Source organism: Heptranchias perlo, chromosome 2, assembly GCF_035084215.1.
Source record: "Heptranchias perlo isolate sHepPer1 chromosome 2, sHepPer1.hap1, whole genome shotgun sequence".
NCBI lineage: Eukaryota > Metazoa > Chordata > Chondrichthyes > Hexanchiformes > Hexanchidae > Heptranchias > Heptranchias perlo.
In genome coordinates, this window is record NC_090326.1 from 36,601,676 (window position 1) to 36,611,482 (window position 9,807).

At 43.4% G+C, this 9,807-nt stretch overlaps 1 protein-coding gene across 5 annotated transcripts in view; it reads left to right on the plus strand.

Annotated features, from left to right (window-relative positions):
- hivep1 (HIVEP zinc finger 1) overlaps window positions 1-9,807 on the plus strand; it is a 239,673-nt gene that overhangs the window by 95,631 nt on the left and 134,235 nt on the right. The gene's annotated exons all lie outside the window — the stretch shown is intronic.

Sequence of the window (9,807 nt, forward strand, 5' to 3'; positions counted from 1 at the left end):
TGTGAAGTGACCTAGCAAGCCACTCATTTGTAAATCAACTGTTACAGAACAGAGGACTGCAACAGTTCAAGGGAAAGGCCTACCAGCACTTTCTCAGGGCAGCTCCGGATGGGAAAGAAATGCAACTGTGCAGGAACCCACATCCTGAAACCAAATTAGAAAAAAAACTTTTACAGTATCGCTAACTCAAGTTGTCCCTCTGCCAGCTGTGTGCTTTGTGTAAACAAGATATTCAAAGGACCCAGAGCATTGTAGACTCCCAAAAATCTGGACCTGGACAATGTGCAGTCAGGTTAAGCTCTCCATACCAATCTCATTGAAACATACAAAATTCTGAGCGGGCTTGACAGGGTAGATGCTGAGAGGCTGTTTCCCCTGGCTGGAGAGTCTAGAACTAGGGGGCATAGTCGCAGGATAAGGGGTCGGCCATTTAAGACTGAGATGAGGAATAATTTCTTTACACAAAGGGTTGTGAATCTTTGGAATTCTCTACCCAGAAGGCTGTGGATGCTGAGTCACTGAAAATGTTCAAGGTTGAAATCGATAGATTTTTGGACTCTAGGGGAATCAAGGGATATGGGGATCAGGCAGCAAAGTAGAGTTGCGGTCGAAGATCAGCCATGATCTTATTGAATGGCGGAGCAGGTTCGAGGGGCCGTATGGTCTACTCCTGCTCCTATTTCTTATGTTTACTACAAAATAAACATTAAAGATGGCCTCCCACCTTGTACCCTCTGTAAACTTGAGCTCATCCAAAACTCTGCTGCCCCGATCCTAACTCGCACCAATTTCCGTTCACCCATCACCCCTGTGCTCGCTGACCTACATTGGCTCCCAATCCGGCAATGCCTCGATTTTTGAAACTCTCATGCTTGTTTTCAAATCCCTCCATGGCCTCACCCCTCCCTATCTCTGTGACCTCCTCCAGCTCTACAATCCTTCAAGATCTCTGCGCTCCTCCAATTCCGGCCTCTTGTGCATCCTCAATTTTAATCACTTCACCATTGGCAGCCGTGCCTTCAGCTGCCTAGGCTCTAAGCTCTGGAATTCCCTCCCTAAACTTCTCTACCTCTCTCTGCTCCTTTTAAGATGCTCCTTAAAACCTGTCTCTTTGACCAAGCATTTGGTCACCTGTCCTAATATCTCCTTATGTGACTCAGTATCATATTTTGTTTGATAATCGCACCTGTGAAGCACCTTGGGACATTTTACCAATTTAAAGGTGCTATATAAATGCAAGTTGTTGTTGACTGATGCCACAAACACCGGTTCCATCTCCCTCCACGGCCAGTGTCTGAGGCTGAACCAGACTGTTCACAACCTCGGCGTCCTATTTCACCCTGAGCTGAGCTTCCAACCCCCTATATCCCCCCCATCACAAGGACCGCCTACTTCCACCTCAGTGATATTGCCCGTCTCCGCCCCTCCCTCAGCCTATCTGCTGCTGAAACCGTCATCCGTGCTTTTGTTACCTCCAAACTCGACAATTCCAGTGCTTTTTTGGCCGGCCTCCCATCTTCCACCCTGCATAAACTTAAGCTCATCCAAAACTCGGCTGCAAGTGTTCTAACTCTCACCATTCTCCGATCACCCCTTGGCTCGTGGTCTAGCAATGCCTCGATTTCAAAATTCTCATAGTTCTGTTCAAATTCCTCCATGGCCTTGTTCCCTACCTCTGTAGCCTCTTCTGTCCCTACCACACCTATAGAACTCCATGTTCCTCCAACTCTGGCCTCTTGTGCATCCTCCACTTCCTTCGCCGCGCCATTGGCAGCCATGTCATCAGCCGTCTAGGCCCCAAGCTCTGGAATTCCCTGCCTCAACCTGTCCACCTCTCTTCTCTTTTAAGATGCTCCTTAAAACCTACCGATTTGACCAAGCTTTTGGTCACTTGTCCTCATACTTCCTTCTTTGATTTGGTGTTAATTTTTGTCTGATTACACTCCTATGAAGCGCCTTTGGAACATTTTACTACTGTAAAGGCACTAAATAAATGCAAGTGCAGATCTATAAAATTGTTCCTCGAGTTCCATAATGTTAACCATTTTGGCATTTCTCTTCTGATTATCAGTGAAAACTTCAGGTACTGTTGGATAGGGAAGAGGTAACAGATACCTTTTTGATATTGTAAGGCTTTTGGGTGGAAATTTAACACCTTTTATAGAATTTTTGCAGGCTGAGAGCAAGAGCAACTATGTTTTGATAAACTTAAAATGTGTATGCCACTGCTTTGCAGACAATCTTCCTTTACCCAAAATATTCTCCTGATTTTGAATTGCAAAGAAAAACAGGAAAGTTTCATTTATATGGTGCTTTCACAGCCTCATGATGTCCCATAGTGCTTCACAGCCCATGAATTACCTTATGAAGTGTAATCACTGTTGCTATGTAGGAAAATACAGCTAGCAATTTGCACAGAATAATGAGACAAATGAGCTGTTTGTCTGTTTTGATGGTGCTGTTTGGGGGATAAATGTTTCCCAGAACACTGGGAGAACTCTTTTTTTTAAATTTCAAAATATACTTTATTTCATAAAATTTAAAGGTAAAGTTGAAGCCCATGGAATAAAAGGGGCAGTGGCAGCATGGATACAAAATTGGCTAAGTGACAGGAGACAGAGAGTAGTGGTGAACGGTTGTTATTCAGACTAGAGGAAGGTATACAGTGGTGTTCCCCAGGGGTCGGTACTAGGACCACAGCTTTTCTTGATATATATTAATGACTTGGACTTGGGTGTATAGGGCACAATATCAACATTTGCAGATGACACAAAACTTGGAAGTGTAGTGAACAGTGAGGAGGATAGTGATAGACTTCAAGAGGACATAGACTGGCTGGTGGAATGGGCAGACACATGGCAGATGAAATTTATCGCAGAGAAGTGCAAAGTGATACATTTTGGTAGGAAGAACAAGGAGAGGCAATATAAACTAAAGGGCACAATTCTAAAGGGGGTGCAGGAACAGAGACATCTGGGGCACAAATCGTTGAAGGTGGCAGGGCAGGTTGAGAAAGCGATTAAAAAAGCATACGAGATCCTGGGCTTTATAAAACGAGGCATAGAGTACAAAAGCAAGGAAGTTATGAGAACCTTTATAAAACACTGGTTCAGCCACAACTGGAGTATTGTGTCCAATTCTGGGCACCGCACCTCAGGAAGGATGTGAAGGCCTTAGAGAGGGTGCAGAAAAGATTTATTGAATGGTTCCAGGGATGATAGACTGGAGAAGCTGGGGGCGTTCTTCTTAGAGCAGAGAGTGTTGAGAGGAGATTTGATAGAAGTGTTCAAAATCATGAAGGGTTTAGATAAAGTAAATAAAGAGAAACTGTTCCCATTGGCGGAAGAGTCGAGAACGAGAGGACATAGATTTAAGGTGATTGGCAAAAGGACCAAAAGCGACATGAGGGAAAAACTTTTTTACATAGCGAGTGGTTATGATCTGGAATGCACTGCCTGGTGGGGTGGTGGTGGAGGCAGATTCAATCGTGGCTTTCAAAAGGGAATAGGACAAGTACTTGAAGGGAAAAAATTTGCAGGGCGACGGGGAAAGGGCGGGGGAGTGGGACTAGCTGGATTGCTGTTGCAGAGAGCTGGCGCCGGCTTGTCAGGCCGAATGGCCTCCTTCTGTGCTGTAACCATTCTATGATTCTACGCACAGTTCAATGTAAAAGGACACAATTTCAAGCAATGCAGTTCAAATCAATGCAGTGCAGATTGTACACACTATGGTCCCATTATTACAATTCAAAACCCCATGCATTCTATACAGTACAAAGTGAGATGGCCTTATGCGGTGGCCTTTCCCCATAGAGCCTTTGTGTAGGCCTCACCTCGCGTCAGTGCGTCCCGCTGCACGTACTCCTACACCTTGGAGTGTGCCATTCGGCAACACTCGGTTGTGGATGGCTCCTTCAGCTGGAAGACCAACAGGTTTCAGGTGGACCAAATGGCCTCCTTCACCGAGTTGATGGTCTTCCAGCTGCAATTGATATCTGTCTCGGTGTGCGTCCCAGGGAACAGCCCGTAGAGCACAGTGCCCTGTGTTACCAAACTGTTGGGGATGAACCGGGACAAATACCAACGCATCTCTCTCCACCCCTTCTGCGCGAAGGGGCAGTCCACCAGGAGGTGGACGAAGGTCTCGTCCCTGCTGCAGCCTTGAGGGCAGCTCGTGGTGGCACTGAGATTACGTGCGTGTTGGAAGGACTGCACTGGGAGGGCCCTTCTTACCACCATCCAGGCTATATCCTGGTGCTTGGTGGCCAGTTCTGGCGACGAGACATTCTGCCAAATGGCATCGACCATCTGGTCGGGGAACTGCCTGATCGAATCCACCCTCTCCTTTCCCTGCAGGACTCCCAGAACGTTCCTTGCCGACCACTGTCTGATGGCATTGTGGTCAAAGATGTTCCTCCTCGGGAACTTCTCCACCTGGGACAGGTGGTGGAGTACGGTCCAGCTGGACGGGACGTCCTGCATCTGCTCTGCCAGCGTGGCCAGACCCAGTCTTCTCAGTGTGTTGGACAGGTAGAAACTCAGCATGTAGTGACACTTGGGGCTCAGTTTTGAAATGGTGGTGGGTCGGCAGTGGTGGGGGGGTTGGAGGTGAAGGTGCACGTGGCAAACCTGAATTTAAAAAAACTTACCGTTTCCGACGCAACCGCAATGTAATTGATGGTGATTAAAGTTCTTTCCGGGTTTCGTGCCCGGCAGCCAGCCTTATTGACAGGCTGGCTGCCGACAGGAGCTGCAACATCGAGGTGGGGGGAGAGAAAGAAAGAGAGCGAGACATCATCCGGCTCTGGAACGGAAGATCGGGGTGGGGTGGGGGGGAGAGGGGAAGACCAGGGGGGACATTGGAGGGAGAGGGGAAGATCGGGGGAAAGTGGAAGAAGATTGGGGGGACATTGGTGGGGGTGGGGGGGGGAGATCGCAGAGGGAGACATCGGACATTGGAGCAGGATGGAAAGGCAGATTGATTTTATGTTTTAACTTTGTGCAATGGTTTTTTATTTAATTTATTTTTGCCTGATCCGGCCCTTCACGCCTGGTTTCACTAACTACCTAATATGTCACAAGTAAAGTGCCTTAAGTACCGCAATGAGGTACATTTGGTTCTTAAACTATTATCCCGCCGGTAATTAAAGCCGGCAGGACTTCCGGATTTGGGATGCCCGCGCGCACACAGGTGCGTCTGTGGGAAACTCGGAAGTCGGTGTTTGCATGCTGGGGCTCTACACATATCCTGAGGCAGCCACACACAAAGATGGCCATCAGTATCAGAGCGGCATTGGGGACGTCCTTCCCCTCTTTGTAATCATTTCATGTCATGGGATCTTTTACAGCCACCTGAACAGGCAGATTGCAAAGTTCATTCCATCGTGGTGTCCCTTTTGAAATAGACTGGGTAACCCCTTGCACGTAGATGAGTATGTTACTAGCAAAGCCCTTAAATTCCAAAGTTTATGGCACATTTGTGAAGCATTAACCTTTTTAAACAGCTGTGATGTGGTGCTCTATGAAGTTTGCAATCAAATGGAGACCATCTTCGGTGAGGGAATTGATTTTTTTTTTGTTTGTGGTTGTTGCATTGATATTCAGCAAGTGTAGGATGTATTTTTAAAAAAAAATAAAACATCTCCTAACAGATGTGCCAACCTTTTTATATTAATTAATTCAACGAAGTCTCAAAGGACCTTTCTCCTTTCTCCCCTTTCTTCTAGTGCTTTTTTGTATTAATTAATTCAACAAAGTCTAAAAAGACCTGCATGGATTTATTTTCATTCCACTTGCAAGGGAGGCTTTGAGATCTCACTTTCACGCATTCTCTCTCCTTTCTTCTCCATCTCTCTCTCTTCTCTCTCTTTCTGCTCTCTTTCTCTCTTGCCCCTTTTTCTCTCCCTCTTGCCTTTTTCTCTCTCGCTCTCACCTCTTTCTCTCCCTCTCACCTCCTTTTCTCTTCCTCTTGCCTCTTTCTCTCATGGCTCTCTTTTTTCTCTCCCTCTCTTTTTTTCTCTCTTCTTTCTTGTGGCTTTTTTGGTAAATGTCTGTTTCCCTAAAAGGGTTCTACTCTTAATGCACTATTAGATTCTTTCCCAAACTAACATAATGGCTGCAATCACTTTGGATATCTGGCAGTGGTGGTGGGAAGGAAAAGAATACTGCAGAAATGGCACAAAAGAGAAGCAAAGATGTCACCGAGGAGGAGTAATGCGAGAAAATAAACACAGGTAGCAGAGAACCAAAAGAGAAGCTAAGAAAGCTGTGGAGATGAGTGAGTTTGAGTCAGAGGGGGAAAATAGTTCTGAGACAGGAGAGACAAATTTTGTATTATTAAGCATCCCATCGGTATAGTAATGTAGGTAGGGAATTCACACTCAATTTGGTTTTGGGTGTCCATAAAATTTGGATTCTTGACTTTGCTATTATGGTACCTTTTTTGTAATAAATTAATATAGTAAATTGCAGTTTATTGTATTGAATAGTGAAAAAAATTAAACTCTACAGCCTAGTTCTTGTAACCAGTGTTGATATGGCTGGTCCAGTTAGGCTTTTGGTCACTGGTTAGCCCTAAGATGTTGATGGTGGCGAACAGGGTGATAGTGGTAGCATTAATGGTCAAGGAGAGATTGTTGACCTTTTATTCAAGATGGTCATTACTTGACACTTACGTGGCACAAATGTTATCTGCCATTTATCAGCCCAAGTCTGGGTGTTATCCAAGTCCTGCTGTGGGTTGGCATGGGCTGCTTCATTATTATCATTCTCCCTCAAACATTTTAGTTCCTTCATTGCCATTGGGCGTGGTTGCGGTTGAATGAGAAACTAAACCCATTAGATATGGACACAACCGTCAGGGTTGGCTATAGATCATTTTGTAATGTTAGCAGATCTTCTGTGGCACTGCTCGTGATATGTTGGAGAATACATTGTTTTTTAATAGTATTATCAAGACAGTGTGGTGGGGAAATTGTTATAGGAAGTACACTAATGTGACAATTGCAGGAGGTGCACGTTACACGCAAGGCACGGATATAATTCCGAGATAATTCAGACAGTTGTGTTAACCACAATGGTAGCTGGTGTTTTTAAATCATCAGTTAACAGTAGTTTATATGTTGCCATACTTAATATTGAAATCACAGATCATTCAAAAGTTTATGTTCTGAGCAGAAATAATGCAAGCTTGCAGTTGGTATTGAAAGGGCTAAGAAATGAGATTAGAGTAGATAACTCCAGTTGAAAAGCCAGCTTCTGTGCTGTAAATTCCATGGTTCAGTGTACATTTCAAGTTTGTCCAGTTTTACTTCAGCATACGGTCTATTTCTGATAATTCAGTTGTTTTTGTGCTTTAAAAAATTGAATTGTCCAATAATTCAAATTGAGCAATAGAATTGATTGCAAAGTATGAATTTAGAGTTTAACAAAACTTGAATTGTCAGCTAATTTGAATTACTAGACTTTGCTTTTTAAATGTATTTACTTTCTTTGTGTGTTTATGTTTTTTAATGAAAGCTTCACAAATAGGCATCAAATGAAATGTGTCCTTTTCAGTAGCTTTTTTGCACTATAGTAGCTGAACACTATAGGAGTGACAGCACTGCATGTGCATGTAGTATCACAATGGGGAAAAGCTGTAGTTGAGAGAATTGAGTCAAACCAAATGGATTTATCTACTTTTAGTTTTCTCCCCCCAACTCTCAAACACAACAACTGGCACGAACTGCAAGTGGAATGCACTTTTTAAAGATCATTAACTGTGTAGTTTGGTTGCTTTTAAACCTCAGAGCCACTAATATCCCGATGGAAAGCTGTAAATTTCAAGAGCAGGAGTTCATGATGTCAGACATCTTTTTTTCTTGCACCCTGATATTTTTTCTATCCATCCAGCTATTCTGAACTGTCTGTGATTTCTGGATATCACTTCTTGCTTTGTTGAGCTCTAATGCATTCTCTTGTAGGATGGGACCACCAGTGGACATACACCATTCCTGATACTGTGTAAACCATGGGAAGAGTACATTGCTCAGTTTTTCATTTTGAAGAAACTCTAGATGTCCACCTGTGATGTATGTTTTTCAACGCGTCACTGCAGATGTGACCTCCCTCTGATTCGCTTTTCTTGAGCTAGCTTCCTGTCAAATGACACGACCTTTCTCTTACTTTTTTCTTTATTTTCAGGGTGTGGCCAACACTGGCATGACTGCACTTGTTGCTCATTCCTAGATGCCCTAAGAAGTTCGTGTACTGGCTTTTTGAACCACTGCAGTCTTTATGTTGATGGCATTCGATAGGAAATGCCAGGATTTTGGCCCAGTGACAATGATCTATGTCCAAGTCAGAATGGTGTGCAACTCAGAGGGGAACTTGGGATTGATGGTGTTCACATGCCTTTGCTTCTTTTCCTCCTCTTATCATCTGTGAGGGGAGTGGGTGAAGGCATGGGATATGAAGAGTTCCAGAGTGAAGTGGAGTGTTTATGTAATATGTGAAGGTGAGTTACCACTGGAGATATCGGGCATTTTCAGGCGAGGGAGCTATGAAGGGAATTGAGTAATTCTGGAACGACTATTCTTTGAATCTGGAGTAACGACCCCTTTTTATATGAATTTGGCAATATTCCCTAAAATAATGCTTGTCCCAGATTAAGCTGCTGATTCTGAAAATTGGATAAAGACTTTAAATTTCCATTTACCCACAATGGAACAGGCTATCTAATGTCATGTTACTGTGCTGAATGATGATGGATGGCCTTGTAATGGAGCAGTCAGATTTGTTTTACTTGGCAGAATTTCTCCATTATCTTGTCTAGTGTTTTTAATATGACAAAACAGGGATGTTTTTGCACCATACCTTGAAACCTTACCCAGTGAGCAAATTAAAACATTTTAATGGCTGTGCGGCATGCTCTCTAGTTTTTGTTGCTCGCTTTCCATGAGCGAGGCTCCCTGCCAAAAGTCTGAAAATGAACGTTTGTATTCATTCCTGATATAACTTTATAAGTTCTGATGTGAAAACAAAACTCTGCTATATTTATTTTCCAGTCCTTACAAGCATGTAATACAAAAGCTTTGAATCCCTCTTTATGTCTAGTAAGGATAATGTTTCGGCACATGTTGAGCACGATGTAGATCGACGAGGTTCAGGATTTTCCAGCCCCCATCACTCATGGAAGTTACTTCTCCCATTGTGAGTGATTTAAGTTACAGATTAATATGTACTATTTTGTAATATTGACTGTTGAGTTGGGCCTGTGTAATGAGCTGTTGGAAGTCATCTCCAGACTGATGGATATGATGCCCAACAATGGTGAAATTCACCTTCATATCTGAAAACTTCAGGTTTATGCCAGCATGGCTATTTTATGGTTGATTTCATGTTTATTTAAAATGTAACTTATTTCAGAATAAAGTAAGGTGGCATACTATGAAGAGCCATGGGAGATAATTCATATTGCACCTGATAATTCCTCCAGTCGTTATGTTCAATGCTACGAGTAGCATGTCAATTACCCCACACGTTTCCATAATGTATTTTTTTTTTATCATGTATTGGAAATTAGTCTGGTGAATAATTGGGCAGAGCTGGGTAAAGGAGTAAACGGCACACTATATTCCTTTTGGATCTGGTACATTTGGAGGCACAGAGTACTAAATTTGCTGACTGTTGTGTTGACCAGACTTAGAATACTTGTTCAAACACATTTTCAGAAGGAAAATGTAATGTCTAAAATCTTATAGAAATTACATTAGGTACAATATGATCAGGGAGAAACTCAGAAGACACTGCATACGATTGGGTATAT